At 38.3% G+C, this 26343-nt stretch overlaps 1 protein-coding gene across 4 annotated transcripts in view; it reads right to left on the reverse strand.

Moving 5' to 3' along the window:
• The window catches only part of PRLR (prolactin receptor), an 85739-nt gene that overhangs the window by 41277 nt on the left and 18119 nt on the right, over positions 1-26343 (reverse strand). For all 4 annotated transcript variants that reach the window (XM_081319342.1, XM_081319343.1, XM_081319340.1 and 1 more), the window contains one exon: positions 425-510. The gene's annotated coding sequence lies outside the window, so the exon portion shown is untranslated. The remainder of the gene's footprint in view (positions 1-424; positions 511-26343) is intronic.

The raw sequence follows: 26343 nt of genomic DNA on the forward strand, positions 1-26343 counted from the left end.
ACATAAAATGCACCAAGTCATCCAAGCCCTTTATCAGATTACAAGCTGTCCATGTAGAGCATACAGAGACTCGATCCAAGATTTCTTCATCTTATCTGGTGTTTTTCAGGGTGGCATTGTCTTACCACTTTTAATCAATATAGGCCTGGTTTGTATTTTGAGAAAATCATTAGACTGAAAGGTTACCGGCAATGTTACGCAACGATTTGGTTATGGATTTAACATTTATTGATGGTGTGGCTATCCAAATCATCAGTCAGGAAAATCTACAAGAAATGATTAGTCGTATCACAATTGAAGCTGATAAAATTAGTTTCTGGATAATTCCCATTAAAACCAAATATCATCTGACTCTACCTGACTCATCCAGTGATGCAATAAAAACAGGAAACTAAATAACTGGACAAGTGATTATTTTACGTACCTCAGAACTGAAGTGAGAAGAACTGGTGTAGCAGACAAAAAAATGACATCTTGCTTGAAGTGAGCGTCCAATGTCCTTTTTTCCTTCTGGAAACAAAAAGATATGAACAGTACTGTAGTTTGAATATATCATGCAACAGAATCAACTAGCTTTTCTGTATGGCTGTGAGGCCAGGCCAATGAGATTGAAGGATATAAAAAATTGTGTGTTTTTTATCATCATTGATATCAAATTTTTAATAATCTGAAAATGAAGATGTTTGTAGAAAATGCAAAATAGTGGCCATCTCAGACATAACAAATATCAGATGGTGGAAATAGATTGACCAATTGTTGAGAATACTGACAACTGACTACTCAAGCTGCCATTCATCAGGTTCAATGAATCCAGATAGAAACAATCCTGTGAGTATAATGAAAATACTTGTTCTGTTACAGCCCGGGGCTCAGACTCAGACTCTAAAGAAGTTGCTCCAGCTGAACCAATGGGTACCAAATCAGGAATTACCTGTATTTGTCAGGGTGGCATCCTAAAACCTAGGACTCAGTGAGTACATGGATAGCAGAACAAAGATGCCGAGCAAGGAAGTAAGTCTCTTAATTAAAGACAATTGTTGCAATCTTACTTAAAAGGCAGCCTTGATCCACATTTCTCTGTTGAAAGCAGCTGTCTGATTCCCTGTTCTGGTGCATTACACCTTGTGAAATGCTGACCTTGGACTGGCTGATAAACCTGACTTGGCTCTCTGAACACTGGACTGGATTTTGACTACTTTTCTGCATGTTCCCATTGAAAGCAAAACCACCTAGGCAAATTTTCTTTCCAAGAGACTCTGTTGATGTACATTTCCTTCCTTGTCTATTATTATCTGCTCAGCCTTGAAAAACTGTAATTCTCACCCAGCAGCTGAGTGTGTGAGAGTTTGAAATCTGAAATAGGCACATTTAAAAGAAGCAAAAGATATTGTATTCAAGCCCTCAAACTTTCGTAGGAAAGAATAGAGTAGAAACTGGTATGTCCATCTTGCCACACATAAAGTAGAAACAAATTATAAAAGAAATTTATGAAATTCTTCTACAATGAGATTCTATACCCAAATGTTGGGTGTAGTGCCAATAAGCAAAATAAGCTTACATGGGTATTATCTGATTTACAGAGTAATTTTTGCTGCAATAAATAAATGCAAATTGATTTTCTGGATCCTTCTATAGATCTATACATTCTATAGATGATAAGAGTTCATCCGGGTAACAATATCCATATCAGTCCTTGGTCTCTTAGTAGACATAGTGCTTTGCAAGCATATTCAAAATATTTATCAGAGATCTTCTCCATAATCATAGCTAGTGCTCCAGAATATTATCAAAGAGAGCAAAATAGGGACAATTTTAAGCTATGAATCAAGAAATCAAATACCAGAAGTATCTTTAAAGAAATATAAATTATTCCAGCTAGCAGGGTTCAGAAGAAAGGCCTTCTCTATCATTGCACCTACCCCCTGGAACATCTTGCCCTCTGATGTGAGATAGGCCCCAACCTTCCTGGCCTTTCCTTAGGGACTAAAGACCTGGTTTTGCCAGTTAGCTTGGGGCCCAAATGGGGGAGCATCATAGCGGAGGTGGTTGATAGAGTAACAACAGATCCCTCTTCCCCTCCACCCTGCCCCCTCCCTCCCCATCTATAATTGAATCACAAGCATTTGCAGATATTATTATTATTATTATTATTATTATTATTATTATTATTATTATTATTATTATTATTATTAACAACCTAGGATGCTGGCAGCAACCCATGTCAACCATTAGTGCCAGTCAATTTGAATGTTCAGTTGACTGAGGTTCACGTATAATAATAATAATAATAATAATAATAATAATAATAATAATAATAATAATAATAATAATAATAATAATAACAACAACAACAATAATAATAATAATGTCGGAAGGGACCTTGGAGATCATCTACTACAACCCCCTGCTCGGGCAGGAAACCCTATACCATTTCAGACAAATGGCTGTCCAGTCTCTTCTTAAAAACTTCCAGTGTTGGAGCATTCACAGCTTCTGGAGGCAGCTGGTTAATTGTTCTAACTGTCAGGTAGTTTCTCCTTAGTTCTAGGTTGCTTCTCTCCTTGATTAGTTTCCATCCGTTGTTTCTTGCCCTGCCTTTGGGTGCTTTGGAGAATATCTTGAGTCCCTCCTCTTTGTGATAGCCCCTGAGATATTGGAACACTGCTATCATGTCCTCCCTCGTCCTTCTCTTCATTAAGCTAGACATACCCAATTCCAGCAGCCGTTCCTTATATGTTTTAGCCTCCAGTCCCCTAATCATCTTTGTTGCTCTTCTCTGTACTCTTTCTAGAGTCTCAACATCTTTTTTACATCGTGGTGACCAAAACTGGATGCAGTATTCCAAGTGTGGCCTTACCAAGGTATCGTAAAGTGGTATTTATAATTCACGTGATCTTGATTCTATCCCTCTGTTAATGCAGCCTAGCACTGTGTTGGCTTTTTTGGCAGCCGCAGCACATTGCTGGCTCATACTTAACTGATTGTCCACTAGGACTCCAAGATCCCTGTCACAGTCACTACTATTGAGCAAGGTACCCCCTATAGTATACCTGTACATTTGGTTTTTCTTGCCTAAATGTAGAACCTTACTTTTCTCACCATTGAATTTCATTTTGTTAGATAGCGCCCAGTGTTCAAGTTCTTCTTGACTGATATAATTTCACCACATAACCAATCTGTTCATTCTATGATGCCTATGATGCAGGAAGAATCTTTCTTTATTTTCAACTGATTCATTCATTGCTATATAATACAATTCAACCTTGAAGTTAAATATCACAAACAAACAAACAAATAAGTAAAAACATGTATACAGAAGGAAAACTTATTTGAAAATTAAAAGTGCAGGAGAGAGGCTAAATATTAAAAAAGAGAGGGGAGGTCCTTCTCTCAGTCATCATGCCTTAGTCTCCTCCCAAATGGACAACTGTAATGCTCTCTGCATGGGACTACCTTTGAAGAGTATCTGAAAGCTTCAACTGCAGCAGTGAGGGCAGTTATGAATGTGAATGGCTGTAGAATGGCACATTTCACATGAGTTTGTTTCCAGTGCGGGTGCTAACCTATAAAGCCAAGTGAGAAATCAAATAGGTTCCTGACCAACCTGGCTGACAACTTGGTTGTCCAAAAAGTAGAGGACGGAACTAGAGGGACAGCCATACTGGACTTAATTCTCATGAACCGAGAAGAAGTGATAGAGGGAGTTGAAACTGTAGGAACCTTGGGTGAGAGTGACCGTGTCATACTGGAATTTAATATAATACAAACACAAGCAATAGAACATAATGATACCAGAGTCTTAGACTTTAAAAGAGTTGATTTAACAAACTCAGAGAGAGCTTGGGAAAGATTCCTTGGACGAAAGTCCTAAAAGGGAAAACAAGAAGCTTGGGAAACTCTGAAAAATATGATCATAAAAGCCCAGTCCACCATAATACCACTGAAAAAGAAAAACAAGAAACCCAAGAAGAAGCCAACATGGCTGCACAAAGAGTTCTCTGATAAACTGAAAGACAAAAAGGACAATTGGGAAAAATGGAAAGAGGAACACATAACTAAGGCAGAATATAACAGATAGCCAGAATCTGTAAAGATGAAGTCAGGAAAACAAAGGCTCAGAATGAGCAAAGATTTGCAACAAAAGTCAAAGATAATAATAAAAAAGTTTCTTTCAACATATAAATAATAAGAAAAAAACTCAAGGAAAAAGTCAGTCCACTAAAGAGAGAAAACAGCAAGAAAGTAACAGGAAGCATCGAGAAATCAGAGCTGCTTAACTGATTGTTTGCATCAGTCTTCATGCAAAAAGAAGCTATAGCCCAGTGATGATGAACCTTTTAGAGACCGAGTGCCCCAAACCCGCCCCTGCCCCCAAATCACCCCGCCTGCTCTGCCTTACCCACCCCACCCCCACCCTGTCCACCCACAGGGCCACCCACCACCTCCACAGCCCGCCACAGATCGCCCAGGTGGCCCAGCAGCACCATAGCGGCCATGCCCTCTGCCCACGCCCTCGAGAATCATCTGTGCCCGATGGGGCGCGAGGGTGGAGTCTTATCCCCACTGCCCAGCTGCCATGTCCTTGGCTGCGCTGCTCCGTGCAGGCTGTGCTCGGGGGTGACCCTCCACTGGGGGGGCTGCTGGTGAGGAGGGGGCCACAGGGGGAGGCAGGGCTGGGGCGATGGCTCATGTGCCCACAGAGAGGGCTCTGAGTGCCACCTCTGGCATGCATGCCATAGGTTCGCCACCAGTGCTATAGCCCAACCTACCAAAAACATAACTGTAAAAGACAGACTAGAAATAAAAGTTAAAATCCATTTTATTCTCTTTTTGTACTGTTTTAACTGCCCTGTGAACCGCCCTGAGTCCTTCGGGAATAGGGCGGTATATAAATTCAACTAATAAATAAATAAATAAAAGAAAAGAAAAGAAAAGAAAAGAAAATAAGCAAAAAAATGGTAGTAGATCACCTGTCTGATCTTGATGAACATGATTCTCTGGGACCTGATGGATTACATCCCAGAGTTCTGAAGGAACTGGCAGATGTCATCTCAGAACTACTGTACCATATCTTTCAAAAATCTTGGAGCACCAGGGAACTAACTACCAGATGACTGGAAAAGAGCTGATGTGGTTCCCATCTTCAAAAAAAGGGGGGGAAAAACAGACCCAGGAAACTACAGATCAATCAGCTTAACACCATACCTGGGAAGATACTGGAAAAGATAATAAAAATTCAGATCTGCAAACATCTAAAAAGAAGTAGAATAATAACTAAAAGTCAGCACAGGTTTGTTAAAAACAGATCATGCCAAACCAATCTTATTTCATTCTTTGACAAAGTGACTAAATTAGTAGACCAGCAAAAAGCTGTGGACATAATAAACTTAGACTTAGCAAGGCATTCGACAAAGAAGATACAACCTACTTCTTAGTAAACTAGAAAAAAGTGGGATAGATAGCATCTCCATCAGATGGATTTGTAACTGGCTGACAAACCGTACTAACCAAGTAGTCCTTAATGGTACTACGTCTACATGGAGGGAAGTAAGCAGTGAGGTACCACAAGGTTCTTTTCTTAGGTCCAGCATTCTTCAATATCTTCATAAACGACAGATGAGGGAATAAAAGGGGAACTTATCAAATTTGCAGATGATATTAAGTTGCCAGGAATAGCCAATACCCTAGATGATAGGCTCAAGATCCAATGGATCTTGACAGACTTGAACACTGGGCCCTAACTAACAAAATAAAATTCAATATAGAGAAAAGTAAAGTCTTACACTTAGACAAGAAAAACCAAAAGTACACGTACAGATTGGGTGAAACTACATCCAGTTTTGATCTCCACATTATAAAAATGATGTTGAGACTCTAGAAAGAGTGCAGAGAAGAGCAATAAAGATGATTAGGAGACTGGAGGCTAAAACATATGAAGAACGGTTACAAGAACTGGGCATAGCTAGTCTAGTGAAGAGAAGGAACAGGGGAGACATGATAGCAATTTTCCAATATTTGATGGGCCATCATAGAGCCATCAACCTATTTTCTAAAGCACCTGAAGACCAGACAAGGAATAATAGATGAAAATAGATGAAATAGATGAAAAGTGATCAAACATCCTATCCTATCAGATCTGGTAGAAGGGGCATGTGAGTCCCTTTGGGCAACAAACTTTGTTTGGTGGATCCAGAAAAAGAGTTTTTTCAAAACTTGGACATGCTATTGAGTTGAGGATCCCAAGGAAGTACAGGTAATCCTCGACTTGCAACATTTCATTTAGTGACCATTTAGTGAAAAATGTGACTTATGACCATTTTTCACACTTACAACTGTTGCAGCATCTCCATGATCAGGTGATCAAAATTCAGACGCTTGGGTGCTCGCTTCGGCAGCACATATACTAAAATTGGAACGATACAGAGAAGATTAGCATGGCCCCTGCGCAAGGATGACATGCAAATTCGTGAAGCGTTCCATATTTTATAAATAAAGAGGAAAAAAAAGGAAAAAAAATTCAGACGCTTGGCAACTGGTTCACATTTATGACGGTTCTGTGTCCCAAGGTCATGGGTTCACCTTTTGCGGCCTTCTGACAAGTGAAGTGAATGAGGAAGCCAGGTTCACTTAGCAACTGGGTTACTACCTTATCGATTGCAGTGATTCACATAAGAACCGTGGCAAGTAAAGTCATAAAATAGGCAAAACTCACTTAAAAATGTCTTACTTAACAACAGAAATGTGGGGTTAAATTGTGGTTGTAGGTCGAGAACTACCTATATGGAACACATTTAGATGTATAAGAATCATAGTATCATATCGTTAGAATGATGTATAAGAATCATAGTATCATATCGTTAGAATGAACCTTGGAGGTTTTCTAGTACAAACATCTAACCAAGGTAGCAGTCTTTATACCATCCTAGAGAAATGGTTCAATCTTTTCTTGAAAACCTCCAGTTATGGAGCACCCACAACTCCAAGAGGCAAGCTGTTCTATTGATGACTGTCAGAAAATTCCTTCTGGGTGAGTTGGATCGCCCTCTGATGAATTTCTACCTATTGCTTATTGTCTTGCCCTCAGGTACTATAGAAAATAAATCAACTCCTCTTTCTTGTGACAGCCCTTCAAGTACTGGAAGATAGCTATCATGTCTCCCTAAGCCTTTTCTTTGTTAGACTAAATTTACCTAATTCCCTTAGCCTTTCATCATATGATTTAACCTCTGGACCCATTATCATTTTTGTTCCTTTTCTCTGCATACTTCTTCTACAGCCTCAGCATCTTTTTTGTATTTTGGAGATCAGAACTGGACACAGTATTCCAAATTTGGCTTCACTAGTGCAATACAGAGTGGTACTAATACTTCCTGTGATCTTCATGCTATCCCTCTGTTGATGCAACCTAGGACTTGGTTGGCTTTTTTGACAGCTGCAGTACACTGTTGACTCATACTTAAGCAGTGGTCTACTAAGACACCTAACCCTGACCCTAACCCTCACACAGGCACTACTGTTGTGCTAGATACTGCCTATCCTGAATTTGTGCATGTGATTTTTCCTGTCTAAGTGCAAAAACTTACTTTTCTAACCACTGAAATGCATCTTGTTAGATAGACTGAGACACCTGTTAGCAGGCTGCTCATTTGAGCTTCAACTTTTTTCTCAATGTATTCTATATCAATATTCATTTTTATCATTTTTATTTATTGAAGCCTTCAATCTAATAAATCAAAAAACAAAAATGGTAAAGTAAGGATGCAATTTAGTGTTATTCACTTTCTTGAGTGAAAACAACAATCCATGTGAACAATGCAAATACTAAACCATATAATGATATGTGTTAGGAAATTCCAAGGGTTAGAAATTGCTCTTGAGAAACCACTAATAAGATGTTCTGTTACAAAGTCTTACACAAATTAATTAACTGAAATACCACAATATAAGGTGTTGTAGTAGTACATCTGAGGTAATGAGAAGATATTGTGAGGTGCGACAAACTTTGCAAAAAAACTTGGAAAGTCAAGGCTGCTTTCCCAATGTTGAAACTCTGTGTGAATCCTGGAGGTTTAAAAAATATAATCCTAAGATGAATTTATTAGATAATAGTTATTTGAAAGTGAGAGAATTTTAAAGAAAATGTAGGTACAAAGATAATAAGAGAGAAGTCCCAGATATATTAACTTGAGAGGATAATTGTACTTAACATTCCTTGATCTCAACATCTATTTTGATAACAATGTTTGAAAGACAGAAATGTAATAATTAGAGAAATAACATTTCTTATCACCTCAATATTATTACATGTCAAAGATAAACTTTAAATAAATGGCAAAGTAGGAAGACTTGGGGATGATTTCATCCTCTGACATATTGGAATCTATAATAAATGTTGTGTTTTGGAGGAGATACTTATTTCCCTCAGAGATTAACTAACCAATAAACTATGCCATCCATCTGGTAAACTCGCAAGATTCGTTTTTTTCGCCATGCACATGTGTACATAATCCAATGTTTTTCTGTGTCATATAATATATGTGGGTATATGCATAATTATGTATGTATGTATGTATGTATTTATTTATTTATTTATGTCATATTTATGTAGTGTATATTGGAGGTGGTGACCCTTTAAGAGCTGTATGCAATGAAATTTCATTTTAATGTATGCCGATTAGTGTACATTCAAAGTGACAATAAAGCTATTCTTCTATTCTATTCTTCTATTCTATTTAAATAATCAAAGACTCCAATAGGCATAGATTGAAGGATGTTTAATGGAGTATTTCAAAAAACAGCAGATGTAGAGCAACTGTTTGACTGAAATAGTTTTCACTGACCTCTGACACACCATCTGCTTGAGTTTCGAATAATCCCCTAAGTATTTCATGCCATCACACGTTTCTCTTGTTTTATTCCTCCTCAAGGGCAATTCCCAAAAGTGCTCATGGCTTCCCTTAAACATGAACTAGGAGAAGGAGGAATGCAACAGAAGGCCTCCCAAAGGTAGGCAGGATTCTTTAGTAGGCCAACACTGTTTTTCAGCCTTCATTTTCCAACTGTTAGCAGTATAACCTGCACCAGATGTATAATACTTGTGTGGAAGTACACTGTAAGACTTTTTTTTTAATATACAGCAACGCTTTTCAGTATTGCTTCCATGGCCTCATATAAAACAATCCCTAGATCCGTGGTGGCGACCCTATGGCACACGTGCCACAGGTGGCACGAAGAGCCCTCTCTATGGTCATGTGCGCTGTCGCCCCAGTCCTAGGCCTTCAGCTTTAGGCCTTTGCCGCTGTGTGGAAAAAGAAAAGGTTCAATCAATCAATTTCAATTTCTCGTGGGGGAAAAACAGATCTTGCAAAGTTGGAATTGACTGATTGAACATTTTAGTCCCACCCAGTCTGCTGTTACCGCCGCAGCCATGCCCACCCCACATTCATAACTTTGTTTATTTGAAATTGTTTCAATAAATACATGTTTCAATTAAAAAACTGGACATTTTAAAATTGAAACACTGTGGAGCTTGTAGATGGCCTGTTTTCTCATTCATGGGAAATTCTCCTTTAGCCTGACTCCTGGCCTCGGAGCATCCAATATTCTTTCTCCATCGCCTCTAATGCCCTTTTTCTGTGAGGGTGTTCAAAATGTATTTTTCTCCCACTCTGGCCACCATAGCAACATGAATGAAACGTTATGCTAATGGGGAAAAGGCCTCGTTAGAAAAATGTTGGTACACAACCAATGCAATAGCAGAGCTTGTGTAAACCTTTTAAATACTATACAGCTAGGAGGCTTCGTCTTATGGTTGCCTTTTTTTCCAAATTGCTAAATATGCAATATTCTCTGAACACATAGATGGTGTGCGTGTGTGTGTGGGGGGGTTTCAAGAGGCAATTTAACATTTTGCTTCTCATCCAAGAAACCTTTTCAGTTGCCTCTTGACCTGGATGACTAAGAATCTCCATAGACATGGATGGGGGGCAGGGATTAGGAAGTTAGCTTGCGTTAGTGGAAATGGAGAGGTGAGTTGTTACTTCAGCACTAACTTCTGCTGAGAGTGGATATGGATTGAAAGATATTATTAAATGTATTAATTTAATGGTCAGCTGGAAAAAGCGTTGACTGGTCATGATATGTTCTGGATGATCTTAAGTGAGATCTCCAGAAGCAAAAAAAAATGGCACCAGATTAGCCTCAAACTGCTTCATTAGGGTTTGGAAAGTGAATTAGGCAAAGTGAAAGTACTTAGAAATTGCTTCAGTGTCTTTGATATTACAGACCTTATTGCCAAGCTTTTTCAAAGTTCATGTTTATGTCTATAAATATACTAATTTTAGTTATGCACTTGTTAGAACACACAAGTCTATAGCTTCCTAGTTCCATAGACAAGTAACCAAATAGCTCCAAACATTTACAATTTTCTGATTTTCTGATTAATTTTAATTATACCAAGTATTTTTGTTTTGTGAACTGCAACTTCACAACTCTGAATTTTTACTACAATTAATATCAGGTTAATTTGTTAGCAATTTTCAAACTCGGTAGAAGACATGATTTACCTATAAGCAAGTTGTACTATGTTCAACTAGTTTGCATTTATGTTCATAACAAGATATTAACATTCCTCTAACACTACATGATTAGTGCTGGTCTGAGGGCTAAATCCCCAAAAATGCAGCATACATACGTCTGTGTGCCTGCATGCATGCACGTGCGCGCTCGCGCGCACACATACACATACAATATTCTTCACAATAAGTACAGTTATATTTTAACCTTTGTGTCTAAATTTTCATCATGTATTTTATTTATATTTTATTTATTAAATTTATATGCCACTCATCTCACTACTGAAACAACTTTGGACTTCATAATCGTAATCTTTCTATAATCTAATCTGTGTAGTCATCAAAAGCATAAATCACAAGTTCATTTTTTTCATTTTTACGCAAAAATACATACAGAAAAAGGCTTCCAGTCACCAATATATGTAGATAGCATCTTTTCTCTGATCAAAGAAGTTAGTTTGTCTATCTCAGCAAGATCTGTCAATTTCACCAATCATTCCTCCATAGTGGGTAATGTTGATTCCAGAGGCAGCTACAAATTGAATGGAGTCACGGACATGTTAACTTTTGCAAGACTTAATGTTTATTTAATAAGGGGCAGGATGGGAAATTTTGTATGCCCTTAATTGGCATCACAGCACTGTAAGCTGGAGCTGTTTATATCATCATGTGGTGCAAGAAAAATAATTAGCATCTTACATGAGAAGAATTCTATTAAAGCTTGTTTGCCCTGAATATTTATGTGGTGGCTAGTACAGATAAGGTATGTTCAAACTGGATACCAAAGTTTACTTAAACACACCCTTAGTTTATATTGTCTTTTGGCCTTGATCTTACCAGCTTTCTCTTCCTGCAAAAAGACATTGTGTGTGGATGAATGCGTGGGCAAAGCTCATTTTATATTATGCAGTTTTCATCACTGCAATGCTCAAGCTGAATAATATATATTACATGCAATGGTTCCAGCCAAATATTTTAATTTTAATAGCATGATCTGCAATGTGAAAAAGTTACTCTAGCCTTAGACAGCTGATGAGCAATGGGAAACGAGACTAATGGATCTCTCTCATAAAAGTAACCAGAAGTGATTTAGAGCCATCAGCCAGTGTAGTTGGCTTTTAAAGATAAAACTGGAAAGGGCATCATCAACTTCAGACAGTAAGTTGTCCTGGATGGGATCTGAGGAGTTAAACAAACAGTCTTCTCTCTTTTGGTCAAAACGATGTAAAACAGATGTTGAGACTCTAGAAAGAGTACAGAGAAAAGCAACAAAGATGATTAGGGGACTGGAGGCTAAAACATATAAGGAATGGTTGCTGGAATTGGGTATGTGTAGTTTAATGAAGAGAAGGGCGAGGGGTGACATGATAGCAGTGTTCCAATATCTCAGGGGTTGCCACAAAGAAGAGGGAGTCAAGCTAAAGCGCCCAAAGACAGGACAAGAAGCAATGGATGGAAACTAATCAAGGAGAGAAGCAACCTAGAACTAAGGAGAAACTTCCTGACAGTTAGAACAATTAACCAGTGGAACAACCTGCCTCCAGAAGAGGTGAGTGCTCCAACACTGGAAGTTTTTAAGAAGAGATTGGACAGACATTTGTCTGAAATATTTCCCTGACAGCTTTGAACTGCTGCATCAGCAGGAACTGGAGTGTGTGACGGGACCTCAATGGCAACAACGGATCTTGAATGTGAGCCTGCCGATCGTCAACTCAGCGTTCCAACCTTATGAGCCACCGTGCTCCTATAGAACAGCCAGTGAAAACTGAAGAATAATATAAGAGCTGCATTAATAAAAGTTAAAACCGCAGTTGTTTTGAAAGAAATACTAACCTTTTCTGATAATCTTTTACTTAGAAGGGTCATGGGGCTTCTTTCAGGTTTAATGTTTTTATTATGGATTACCGTTGCTTTAAATGTTGATTAAGGACAGGTAGGGGTTTGTTTGTTGTTGTATTTTTGCTATTATTTACCTCAAGTCCTTCCAAGTCAGGAGACCAGGAAAAGCCAAATTATGGAACGGAGGCACACAGCAAGAACACCTTACTACGTGCTTTTATTTTCTGAAGCGAAAAAGACTCGTAATGGCAGCACATAATTTGTCAGAATGAAAAGGATTCTCAATCTGCACCAGTACAAGGCAGTTTTATTTACCATCAACGCAAGGATTTCACCTGAGGCTTTGGGGTATGATACTATTGATGTCTTAATTAAAACAGTGAGTCTTTCAATTACTACTGAAATATACGGTAGATATTATTTTGCTGAAGATGACTACATTGCAATGTCCATCAACACAGTGCCTGCAGTGCAATTCTATGCATATTTACCTAGACATAAGTCCCAGTGAATTAACTGATGCTAGCTTACTCCTTGGTAAATGATTTGTTAATTTAAGATAATTGTTTGCAGATAAATACAAAGGGTTGATCTCTCAGTTTTCTTGGGCCAACGCTGACAGAATAACAAGGTCTGTGGAACCAACATCCATTTGACATGTATCTCACAACAGTCACATTTACTGAATCACATTTCCCCAAATAAATATCTTTTGGATGTCATGGACAATAATTTCCATAATCTTATTTGGCCATGCTAAATTAGGTATTTCCCAAGAGGGCTGGAAGAAACAGCAGGGCCAAAGGACATTTTTCTTGTTCTTGATTAAGAATATAAGTGCTAGAAGATATTTTTTATTGTAAACCATCCAGAGTCACTTAGGAGGGATGGGCAGTATAGAAATATGGCAAATAAATAAAATAAATCCTTTTGAACCATATTTTAAAGATTATCAGCAACCTAGTGAAGAACATTTATGTAACAATACATAGATCCTTAGCTGGTCCTATTATTCAGCCCAAGTCAGTTTTGGTCTAATAAAAACATCAGCTTTTAAAAGCATTTAAAACTGAATACATGATTCCAGGTGGATGTTATCTGGGTATTCATCTTTATAGAACTTTACAGTCTTTTAAACATATTACATTTCCTGCACAGGTAGCATTTTAATATGGGAGACAGTGTGTACTTTGCACATAAGCCACTATTAAGCCTAAGGCATTGTTTGCCAAGTGAATTAGTTGGCTGGTTTGTCAAGATGGTTGCCTCAGACAAGCAGTCTTTGAACAGAAAGTTCAAAACACATAGAGCAGAAAGACTGCCTCTTGACGTTTACTGAACGTCTGATGAAACTGAAGGTCTGATAGAAACCAGTTGGGTTCCTTACTTATTTTTTTAAATTCTGCAACAAATTCCAATCCAAAAGCTGTTAGTGTATGTAAGAAAGCTAGCATGTGAAACAATATTATTAAAAACTAACGATCCACATAAAGAGAACACTCAAAAGCAATTAAATTAAATTAAAAGCACAATGGAATAAACTGGTGTAACTGCTTTATGGAACACCAAGAGAGCATTGCACAATTTTTTTGAGGTCAAGTTCCAAAATCTGGAAGCCACTATGAAGAAATCCTGCGCCCTGGCCCAGAATCTGGGTATGCTTAGCCTACAGAAAACTAAAAGGAGACTGCTATCTGAAGGACTGTCACATAAAAGGAGTTGACTATTCCCAATTGAGGACAGACATCTTGTTACAAATCATTGTGGGTACCCATTCTGCTTGAATTGTTCACATACTGTAGTCGTTCTATGACTGTATTTACATTTTAACTTCATTGTTTGTGCTTCCAGAGATCAGTCTTGGTTTAGTACTGAATTATCTGCTCTTCTTGTGGTTCAAGGTACTGTCAACAATTTTCCCTTACACAACTGAAAGGCATCAATTTTATTCCATCCAGCCTTTCTGCTAGTCCTGCTTTCAAAACCATATACTTTATTACAATGGGAAAAAGTCTGGTCTTTGCAATGTATACTTTTATTGTCAGTTGATATCTCTGTATTTTAATGTTTTATCCAGGTCATAGACGTTCTTCAAAATAGCTGACATCCTTAAGAATTTTTGAGCCTCGGAAACTGCAATAAAATCTGCCCTTACTTCAACTGTTTCTCTTCCTATCTGCTTGGTTGGCACCGTCACAGTATCTTCACAATATCTGATTTATATATCGTATTATCTTATTTTATATATATATTTATTGCAACATTGAACAGCAGATTGGCTTTAATGTTCCCTTATTTCGCCTTTAGCATGAGACAGCTTAAGCCTTCCTAAATGCCAGTCATCAAAGTGGCATCATCAGTACTTCTGAGGTTTTAATTCTGATTAAAATTTAATTTCAATTTCTTTCCACTTTAATTCCAATTTCTTCATTCTAGACCAGCATTTCTCATGATATATTCTGCATATAACTTAAACAGTTAAGATGGACTGCAAAGTCTGATTGCAAAATCTCGAACTATTATTTTAATAGCGTATGAGATCAGTTTGCACTGCTTAGTTTTGTCATTTGGATCAAATTGATATTTTCCAGTCCCTTGGCCACTAAACTTCTTTCCATACTTGCTTACAAACAGCACATAATACTAACTGCATCATCTTGTAAGACTTTTAAACAGTTCTGCTGGTATTTCATCAACAAATTATTCTAGGGCCCATTTAACTTTGCTTTCCAGATTGTTAGTAAAAATCTCTCACACTGTATTTCCCTGCAGCTGGTATTTGGGAACATATAGCTCTCAACCTAGAGCCAACATTCAATCTTGAAGATGCTAGAACCAAACAAGGTATTTGCAAGATTATCCTCTTCAGGTTGGGCTGTCTCTTCCTGTTCTTGGTCTCATGGTCTGAATGGGAATGTGGAGAGTGTTCCTGTTCATTAACTTTCAGAAACCCTAATGGTAACAGTTTCTTGAATGGAATGGCAATCAAGCTGAGCAAATCTCCAGAGCTTTCAATTGTTGAGGAATGAAGAGAGTTGCTTAATGCGTGCTGGCCTTTTCTTTTAGGGAGGGGCCTATTTTGAGGTTCAGGAATCATTAAGAACTTTAAGCAAGCAATCAGCAAATACATAATATATTTTATTTGTTTATAAGATGTATAGGTCGCCCTTCTTACCTCAAGGTAACTCTGGGCAGAGTGTTGAATTATGTTGAATTAAGAAGGTCTCAGTTGTCCAAGGAAAGGATTTAACAATGCAGTTCATGTTAATGATGAACTATATCTCACCAATGCTTGCTATTTTCTGCCACTGACCACATTCAGATTATGATGTAAATAAATGCTGATATATGGCTCTTCAAATATTTCTGTTTTGAGCATAAAGCAGTACGCTAATGGAAGACTTCTATCTAGGCCTCTAAAGAATTCTTAGTTTAATGTGCATGAATTCCTTCCTTTTCTTCCTCACCTTCCTTCTACATACTTCCTCACAATGGAAAGATAAAATGTATACCAGATTTATACTTGATGTATTTTTTGCCATGTTCTGGAAATACATCAGGGAAACAAGAGGGCTTTGGAGAGATCAAATTAAAGCCAGTCAAATGCCAAAATGCTTCCTTCCCACTGTTAGAACACTGGTGACAAGAAATGACAATGGTTCTTTTAGTTATAGAGAGGCATTCACAGAGACATTTGCATCTCTGGCTGGATATCTGGAACGTCCTTCAAAGGATTACGCAGGAGCATGCAAAACAGAAGAATAGGAATTTACCTCCTTTGAATATGATTCAGGAAGCTTTAAGAACTTATAAAAATAACTCCTGGCAATGTCTGCAGGAGCTTGCTACTTTCAAAATAACGATGAAATAATACATAAAAGGATTGTGTGATGCCATGATGTTTTAGACCAATGTTTCTCAAAGTGTGATTCAAGAATCCCTGTGGGACTCTCAAGGCCCAATTATTTGCCAGACTATGTTGAAAAATAACATAATATTAGCACCCCTTCCAACAATTGTGAGATGTGGTAGCAAATGCACCAGTGTAAATTTTTAATATCCTAGAGATGTAACCCATAGAAACAAAAGCTCTTTTGAGATCCTCCACAATTTTTAAAGTAGAAAGAGTCCTGAGTGGAAAAAGTTAAAGGAACGTTGCTTTAGGCAACGTTATGGAGGTGATTGACATCTCTGCTACTAATTAAAGTAGAAGGCACTTTTATAAAGGATTTTGCACTGACTTTATGGAGTCATCTAATTAAAGCATCTCTTCAAACAAAAGCATTTTCTTTTTGTTCTGGCCCCCATGGAAACCTAAAAAAGTAATACAGCTCCCCTAGCAAAAAGGTACTGTGTTTGCCTGAAACATACAGCACTTCTGAATAATATTTAGACCACCCTATAAAAGAAAGAGATAGGCTATGGAAATGTATTTGTCTGAGGGCAATGAACCATATTCATGTATGGAAGTCTTCATAAGTTTATGATACAGACCCAATTTGCTGCTTCAGTTTGTAATGTAGATCAAAGAAAGAGTTCATGGGTTAACCATTCTGAAAATGAAAAAAATTGCTGATTACATTTGGTATGACCCTTAACGCAATATTTATGTTTAGGTAAACTAGAACTTTGAACACACTGGTTTTTCAATACCTGGGCACTCCCTGATTGCTGTCACATGTGTTTACTATTCTGTCACGTCACAGCCATATATTTTGGTATTTTATCTTCAGGACGGGTAACAAAGAGCCCTTAGCTATCAGATAACAAAGATTTCCATGTCTGTAAGGATTTTTTTTTTTAGCTCCCTTTGGCTGGATGCGTATATATTTTCTTAATAATCATAGAAAAGGTAGTGTTGCAGGGCATAAAAACTGCATAAACCAAGAGTGGAGAACAAATTTTGCAGTTTTATTCTGCTAGCTGTGGGCTTTGGAAGTGAAATACTAAAGTGATTATTTTTCTGGCTCAGAGAAAGTTTAATTAGTTTCCATTTTTGCGTGAGGTGATGGTGGGGAATCTGTGAAAGTTAATGGGTGTGTTAACCTTTGCCAGAAATTTAATTAGACTATTCCCTCCCTCCTGTTGCTTAACATTGGTGGGGAATTGCACTGCTATAATTTAGTCACTGCATGGGTTTCTGACAGTTTCAAAAAAGGTGCTTCAGAGATGTACATGGCACAGGGCCATAGACAGACCTCATCAGCACTGAGCTTTTGGGTTAATCTTGTATAAGGGACATGGTGGCTCAGTGGGCTAGGACGTTGAGCTTGTCGATCAGAAGGTTGGCAGTTTGGCAGGTCAAATCCCGAGTGCCACGTAACAGAGTGAGCGCCTGTTACTTGTCCTAGCTTCTGCCAACCTAACAGTTCGAAAGCACGTAAAAATGCAAGTAGAAAAATAGGGACCACTACGGTGGGAAGGTAACAGCATTTTGTGTGCCTTTGGTGTCTAGTCATGCTGGCTACATGACCATGGAGACGTCCTCGGACAAGTGCTGGCTCTTCGGCTTTGAAACGGAGACGAGCACCGGCCCCTAGAGTCGGAAACGACTAGCACGCATGTGTGGGGAACCTTTACCTTTTATAATCTTGTATGGTTTGTAGAAAAGTTATAACAAATGAAACTCAAGGTTTGCTGCTGCTGTTTCCAGAAATAGCAAGCAGACATCAATATTCATAGGTAATGATAGCTTAGTATTTCATTCATTTCTGTCCCTCTTTCAAAGATATCTAACTTAGTGGTAGTGACATTGAATTGCAGCAAATTCCATAATCATACTATTTTTAACTTCTGCTAGATCATTTATGCTGTCACAATCATGTTTTGCTTGTGACATTCTTTAGTTGTTGACCTCTCCAATTCTACCAGCCTCAATTAGCAAGGCCAATGACTAAGGAATACCAAAGAAAAGGTAAAGTATATATTTTTATTTGCATATGATTCAGTAGCAAAAGAGAAATAGCATCCTTCAAGAAAACAACAAGAAGTTAATCTAGTTTGCACCGTTATGCAACCTAACCCATTCATATTTCCCCAACATGCATTGAATATGCCAATGCTTTTTAAACTTTTTGATGTAGTTCACAATGAAAATGTGCATCAAAACACCCAATAAAGGTAAAGCATTGTGTATTCGGGAAGCAACAGTGAAACAAGCCTACAGCTAATGAAGCATCAGACCAAAAGACAGTTGCTTATTTCAGAGATGGTGACCTTCCGGGTGAGGTTCAAGGTCTTAGTGATGGTTTTTAAGTCCTTACATGGCATGGGTCCGGAATACCTCGGGGATCACCTGCTGCCGGCGTCAACTCCCCTCCGCCCTGTGCGTTCCCACAGAGAGGGCCTCCTCAGGGTGCCTCCGGTCAGAGAATGCCGGCTGGTGGCCCCCAGGGGGAGGGCCTTCTCTGTGGGCGCCCCGGCTTTGTGGAATCAACTGCCGGTTGAGCTCCGGATGGCACCGGATCTCCGCTCCTTCCAGCGTGGGTTAAAGACCCACTTATTCGAACAAGCTGGCCTGGCCTGATGGGGAGTTAATTTAGGGTTTTAAATATTTGTATATTTTATTGTTTTATTTTGGGCATTAATTTAATTCTATTTTAACTTTTGTATTTTTGTATTTTTATTATATGCCCTGTTCACCGCCCTGAGTCCTTCGGGAGAAGGGCGGTATAAAAATTTAATAAAACGTAAACGTAAACGTAAACCTCATCAGCTTGCTCATGGGATCTTTCGGACAACTATGACCTGGATGACTGAGAATCTCCACAGACATCTTGAGATTCTATCAACATGCTCATCTAACAATACTAATAGGGGGAAGAGAGTCTGTCATTAAGTGACAGTCGTAAATCAAAAACCTGCATAATGGCACCACTCAGCAGTGGTTCCTTCAGCATTCCTGTCGATAGATGCCATCTAGGCCAACTCTATGCTCAGTGCAGGATCCTTTTGAGAATCTCTAACACAGGAGTGAGCAGCTACCACAACTTTACAACCTGTAAACTTCAACCCCCAAAATTCCTGAGCCAGCATGGAATTCTGGGAGTTGAAGTCCAAAGGTTGTAAAGTTCCCCATTCCTGCTCTAACAAATTGCCATCAGAGACTCTGAAGATCTCTAGTGAAGGAGAACTCATCCTGTTATGTGGTTGTTGCTAAGCAAGGAACACACAGAGCATTAAGTCAAAATCTTATGTGATTTGCAACTTCCTGCCACTTTCTCCACTGACTTTGCTTGTTGGAACATTACAATTCACAATCACATGACCTTGGGGTTACTGAGATGGCAGTAAGTACTAAGACCATTCATAATAACCACTCCTTCAGCACCATTGTAAGTTCAGTCACTGAACGAGTAGTTGTTAAATTGTCCACCTGTAGCTTGCCATTTCCCGCCATTGCTGCTTGTACAGGTAAGAATTTTCTTCCAATGCAATGACTAAGAAACCACCTCACTACTGAAAATGCTTGTTTCAACTCGGTGCCAGTATGCCAAATCTGCTGAAAATATAGATCCTTACCTTTGCATGCTACTTGTGATTTAATGGAGTTTGTAACCATACTACACCAATTTTATGCCTTGCTGTTTAACTTAGACTGGCTTATAAAACAATGAGAGCATGGCCAAGAAAAACAGTTACACAGAATAATTTGCTAATACTGTAGCCTAAAATTAATAAAAAGGAGACTTAGTAGTCAAATGTTAAAGAATACAGTATATAGCTCATAAGGCAGCAATCATTTTCTTATTTCATTCAATATCTAATTCAGCGTTTAAATGAATGAATGAATGAATGAATGAATGAATGTCAAATTAAAGGTATTATCTTAATTTTGGACTAATATATGTTATTCCTATTCCATTCATTGGATTAGTGTGGTCAGTTATGGCACCAGGCTAGAAACCAGGAGACAGGGAGTTCTAGTCCTGCCTTAGGTGCAAAGCCAACTGGGTGACTTTGGGCTAGTCACGTTCTCTCAGCTCTAGAAGAGAGGCAATGGCAAATCACTTCGGAAAAACCTTGTGAAGAAAACTGCAGAATCTAGTCCAGGCAGTCACCAGAAGTCAACATGGACTTGGAGGGAAATAAAACCCCACTGTAACATACATGTAAAATATGACGTGCCTTGTATTTAATGGCATTCAATTAATCTGCTATGGATTAATAATTTTGCTTTTGAATTTAGGAGGGATGCCTACTCTTTTTTAATTTCCATTGGATCAAAAAGCAGAAGCAAACATAGCTTCATTATAAAATTAATTCCTAATATAGTTTGCTTAATTGCCAGTTTGGTCTGGTAATTAAAGTACAAGGCTAGAAACTGGAGTTCTAGCCCCACCTTAGGCATGAAAACTGGCTGGGCGACTTTGGGTCAATCACTCTCCGTCAGCCCAACCCACCTTGCAGGGTTGTTGTTGGGGGAAAAATAAGAGAAGGAAGTAGTATTAGGTATATTATTATTTATAAAAATAAAAAAGGTGGAAAATAAATAAAAATAAATTTAGCATTGAGAAACCCCATCTAATATGATTTAATAGCATATTGGGCCATTATGGCTTCTTTAAACCATGCTTTGAAAAACTGGGTAAAAATTATGTGTTCATAAAACATTTTCCCCCTCATCTACTAGGTATAGTACAGAAAATAGCAATCGCACTTAGACTTATATACCGCTTTACAGCCCTTTCTAAGCGGTTTACAGAGTCAGCATATTGGGTCCTCATTTTACCGACCTCGGAAGGATGGAAGGCTGAGTCAACCTTGAGCCGGTGAGACTCAAACTGCTGAACTGATGTCTTTCATGTAGATAATTTTTGTCAACAGCTGAAATCCAGAATGTTACTCAAAGATCAGAAATTTTAATACTTGAACTGAAAAAAAAATCTATCCAAGTAGTCCTCAATTTACAACCTCACTTGGGATCAGAATTTCCATTGTCAAGCAAGGCACTTGTTAAGTGAGTTTTTCTCCATTTTACGACCTTTTTTGCCTTCGTTGTTAAGTGAATCACTGCAGTTGTTAAATTAGTAACGTGTTTGTTACGTGAACCTGCCTTCCTCTGTGACTTTATTTATCAGAAGGTCACAAAAGGTGATCACATGACCCTGGGACACTGCAACTGTCATAAATATGAGTCAATTGCCCAGTGTCTGAATTTTGATCACATGACCACAGGAATGCTGCATCGGTTGTAAATGTGAAAAATGGTCATGTCACTTTTTTCAATGCTGTAATTTTGAAAAGTCACTAAATAAACTGTTGTAAGTCAAGGACTACCTGTATTAATGTGAACTAATGCAACTGGAGAGAAAAAAATAATGCAAGCAAAAGCTTTTTGAAATAGATTCAGAATGTGAAGAGGGAAGGGCACGTAAATGTGAATCATAGCAGCTTTAATCTAGAGCTTTACCTTGCAATAACCATTTTTTATTTATTTTTATTTTAATTCCATTTATATCCCGCCCTTCTCCGAAGATTCAGGGCGGCTTTACAAGCTTAGCAGTAGCCTTCATTCTATGTATATGCCTGCTTATTAGGGCTTTCACACCCCCCCCAAGCGGCATTATTACAAAGTCAGCTTAATTGCCCCCAACAATCTGGGTCCTCATTTTACCTACCTCGGAAGGATGGAAGGCTGAGTCAACCTTGAGCCTGGTGGGACTCGAACCTGCACTAATTGCAGGAAGCTGGTGTTACTTAAGGAGGCATTAACCCACTGCTCCACCATTGATTTTCAACATGGCCAATTGCATTCAGTTAAATATTATCAAGTATTTTTTGGCATATTCTAAGCCATTTGTGCCCACACATTCACTCTGTGCTCATAGCCATTAAACTGTTAGGATTGTCTATTTGACTTGATTATAGCAGAAAACTTCCTCCATCTGGAAAATTATACCTTATCTTATCTTAGCTTATCTATCCGAACTCCACTATATTAGAAATAAGGTGGAAGTGGAAAACTAAATTCTGAAAGAAATGTTTGGCTTTGTTTTGGGGCAGTGGCAATGTCATCTCCAGTTGCAGGAACACTGTACAGGCAGTCTTCAACTTACGTCTGTAATGGAGCCTGCCCATTATGGTCTTAAGTCCCAACAGTCATGAAGCAGGTCATCACGATTGCTGTAATTTTACGGTCATAAGTAAATCACTAGTTGTTAGGTAAACTGTTGTTAACCAAATCTGCAGCCAATAAACAAACCTATTGTTTGTTGCGGGGTGCATTTCTGTGCAGCATTTGTACTGTGTTTTTACCATATTTTCAACTTGTGCATTATTTCACTTCTGAAACACACAGCTAATACTTTCTCCCCTTACTAACAAAACCAGGTGAGAATTTTAAAAACTCAGAAAACATTCACGCAATTAAACAAATGTTCAAAATATTTTTATAACAGCATACCAGGGATAAATTGGTTTACTTATGTTAGTCTAATGGATCACAGAGTATTCTTGAAATTACACTTCATTTGATTGTGAATTGGGATTATCTACCTCTTCCTCATCTTTAACCGTGTACATGTCTGGAAGATCATCACCTGTCTGGCTATAAAACGCTTTTAAAAATGGGGAGAAGGACAGGTCTCCACATAAACTTCACAACCTGGGTGTTGAACCCATATCACCAACCATTATCTGGCTGTTCATTATTGGACCCCTGTATTATGGATAATGCATTTCAGCCTTGATATCAGTTATTTAAGAGTTTTCCATGAAAAAATGAAATGAAATTGCATCTCAAAACTCTGCTCCAGCACAGAATAAAATTGTGTGGAACTGCTTTCTGGATCCAGACTTCTCCAATGAAATAAAAACAAAGTTTCCATAGGGTGAATTATCTATGAAAGTATATTGCAGTGTATTTAATAAAAACAATATCATATGTTTTTTACCAACACTGTATCATGTGTGATATACTGCATGCTATGATGTTGGAAGGTCATACTTCCACCCTCATGCTCATGTGAGTGATAGTGAAAAATTTTAAACTGCTAATTCAGGTTAATAGCTGAACAGCTTCAGATGGTTTATGAAGGTAATAAAAATATTGATAAAGAAAATTAAAATGGATAAAAGTACACATTAAAACGGTAACATTAAAGCATTAAAATTATGCAAGCATTGTTGCAAATAATTGAATGTAGTCTGGATCCATTTTCTATTTGTGTGATTGAAAGGCCTGGCAGAACTAAACCTTATATAGCTTGACATCTATACACTATGGAAGATTACCTTGTTGTTGTTTTTTAATCCTAGATTAGCATTCAGTAAAAAAAACAAAACAAAAAGGAGCAATTCCTTAGCTGATCAATCAATTCAGTTAATTTTATTTTTATTTATTTATTTTAATTCCATTTATATCCCGCCCTTCTCCGAAGACTCAGGGCGGCTTACAAGCTTAGCAGTAGCCTTCATTCTATGCATATGCCTGCTTATTAGGGCTTTCACACACACCCCAAGCGGCATTATTACAAAGTCAGCTTAATTGGCCCCAACAATCTGGGTCCTCATTTTACCTACCTCGGAAGGATGGAAGGCTGAGTCAACCTTGAGCCTGGTGGGATGCGAACCTGCACTAATTGCAGGCAGCTGGTGTTACTTAAGGAAGCATTAGCCCACTGCTCCACCAAGGCAGAACCTGATAGCGTGATAAATAATGATGAAGACGGGTGAAGCAGAAACAGAGCAATCTGGCTTATCCAATATGCTGGATTCCTTCCAGCAGAAACTTTCTCCAGTAATAGAATGTGCATGTTGGTCCATTTGGTCAATACATGTTGCTCTGATTAAAAAGAAGGGGTTAAAGGTCATGCCAAACAAATAGCTGGACATGAGAAACTGATGCGCTTCATGTACTGTGAAGGCAAACGAAACACCTTGACAAACTAAATCTTCTGGTATAATTTTTATTGAATTTATAAGAATGCCTATGCTATTAAACAATTCATCAAGCTCAGGATGTCTAGAACCTAAAACCTCTAATTTACTTAGTTGCTGGGCATAAGCCAGAAAGCAGGAGCTAAGCAGCTTTTCAAACATGGCAACTTTAAGATGTGGGCTAGCTAGGGAATTCTGGCAGTTGAAGTCCACACAACTTAAAATTGCCAAGTTTGAAAAATACTGGTGTAGAAGAGAAAAAAGTGGAATGGCAATGCTGAGCTTTTGTTCCATAATCAGTTATCCAAATTATCCAGACTGAGGCTGTTTCCTTAGGAATCCTTGAGTACATAACTTTTCCTGTCTCAAACAAAATCTTTACAAGAGATAGAGAGGTGCATAAAATTAGGTCCCCTGGGTACCACTGGAAAGAAAAATACCTTGTAATGCTAAACACAAAGATGTAGTACAGCTAGCTTGCATTAATACAATTTTGAATAATGCAATGTTAAATTTAATGTTGCTTTCTATAACGTCTCTGAACCCAATGTCAATGCTGCAAACATTGACATGTTTTTGCACTGACAATATAAGAGGCAGTCTCTTGCTTTAACTGTTTGGCTTTGAATCACTAAAGCACGGGAGGAATTCAACTCGGATGTTTTGAGAAGATAAGGGATAGCACGCTTCAGAAGGGAAGTGAAACTTTGTGTGTTAAACTAATTGGTGAATGTGATTCATAACGTGTAATTAAGGGAGGGAATTCTGTATGCTATTGCCTCCTTCCTAGGGCTGAGAGAGAATGACTGGTTCAAGGTCACCCAGCTGGCTCTGTGCCTAAGGCAAAGCTCATTGTTGTTGTTAGCTGCGAAGTCGTGTCCGACCCATCGTGACCCTATGGACAACGTTCCTCCAGGCCTTCCTGTCCTCTACCATCTTCTGGAGTCCATTTAAGCTCACGCCCACTGCTTCAGTGACTCCATCCAGCCACCTCATTCTCTGTCGTCCCCTTCTTCTCTTGCCCTCAATCTTTCCCAGCATTAGGCTCTTCTCCAGTGAGTCTTTTCTTCTCATTAGGTGGCCAAAGTATTTGAGTTTTAGCTTCAGGAGCTGGCCTTCTAAAGAGCAGTCATGGTTGATCTCCTCTAGGACTGACCGGTTTGATTGCCTTGCAGTCCAAGGGACTCGCAGGAGTCTTCTCCAGCACCATAGTTCAAAGGCCTCAATTCTTTGGTGCTCAGCCTTTTTTATGGTCCAACTTTCACTGCCATACATTGCAACTGGGGAGACCATAGCCTTGACTATACGCACTTTTGTTGACAGGGTGATGTCTCTGCTTTTTAGTGTACTGTCTAGATTTGCCATGGCTTTCCTCCCCAGGAGCAAGCGTCTTTTAATTTCTTGGCTACAGTCCCCATCTGCAGTGATCTTGGAGCCCAGGAAAATAAAATCTGTCACTACCTCCATTTCCTCCCCATCTATTTGCCAGGAATTGAGAGGGCCGGATGCCATGATCTTGGTTTTCTTAATGTTAAGTTTCAACCCATGTTTTGCACTCTCCTTCTTCACCTGCAACAAGAGGCTCTTTAGTTCTTCACTTTCCACCATTAGAGTGGTATTATCTGCATATCTTAGGTTGTTGATATTTCTTCCGGAAATCTTAATTCCAACTTTTGATTCATCTAGCCCTGCCTTTCTCATGATGTGTTTTCCAGTTTTTAGCCTGATGCCTTAACCAATACACCAAACTGTCTCTCTACAATTAAAACCTAGCTGGATAGCAAAACTTCAGAAGGTGTTTTTGAACATTTTCAAGTCAAATTTATATAACAGAGTTATATTATAATTATAATTTTGCAAAAAATGGATGTTCCCATTACAGTCCTAGAAAATCCTCCCCTTATTCTAAGTATAAAAGAAATGGTTTAATATAACTGTCAAATTAACATTTCAATAAACAACAATTAACACTTGAATATTACAATTATTTGCATGATTATTGGTAGAAACTAAAAAGACAGGATCATAAACAGAACAATTAAAATCTGAA

The sequence above is a fragment of the Vipera berus genome, assembly GCF_964194415.1.
Source record: "Vipera berus genome assembly, chromosome: 2".
Classification (NCBI taxonomy): Eukaryota; Metazoa; Chordata; class Lepidosauria; order Squamata; family Viperidae; genus Vipera; species Vipera berus.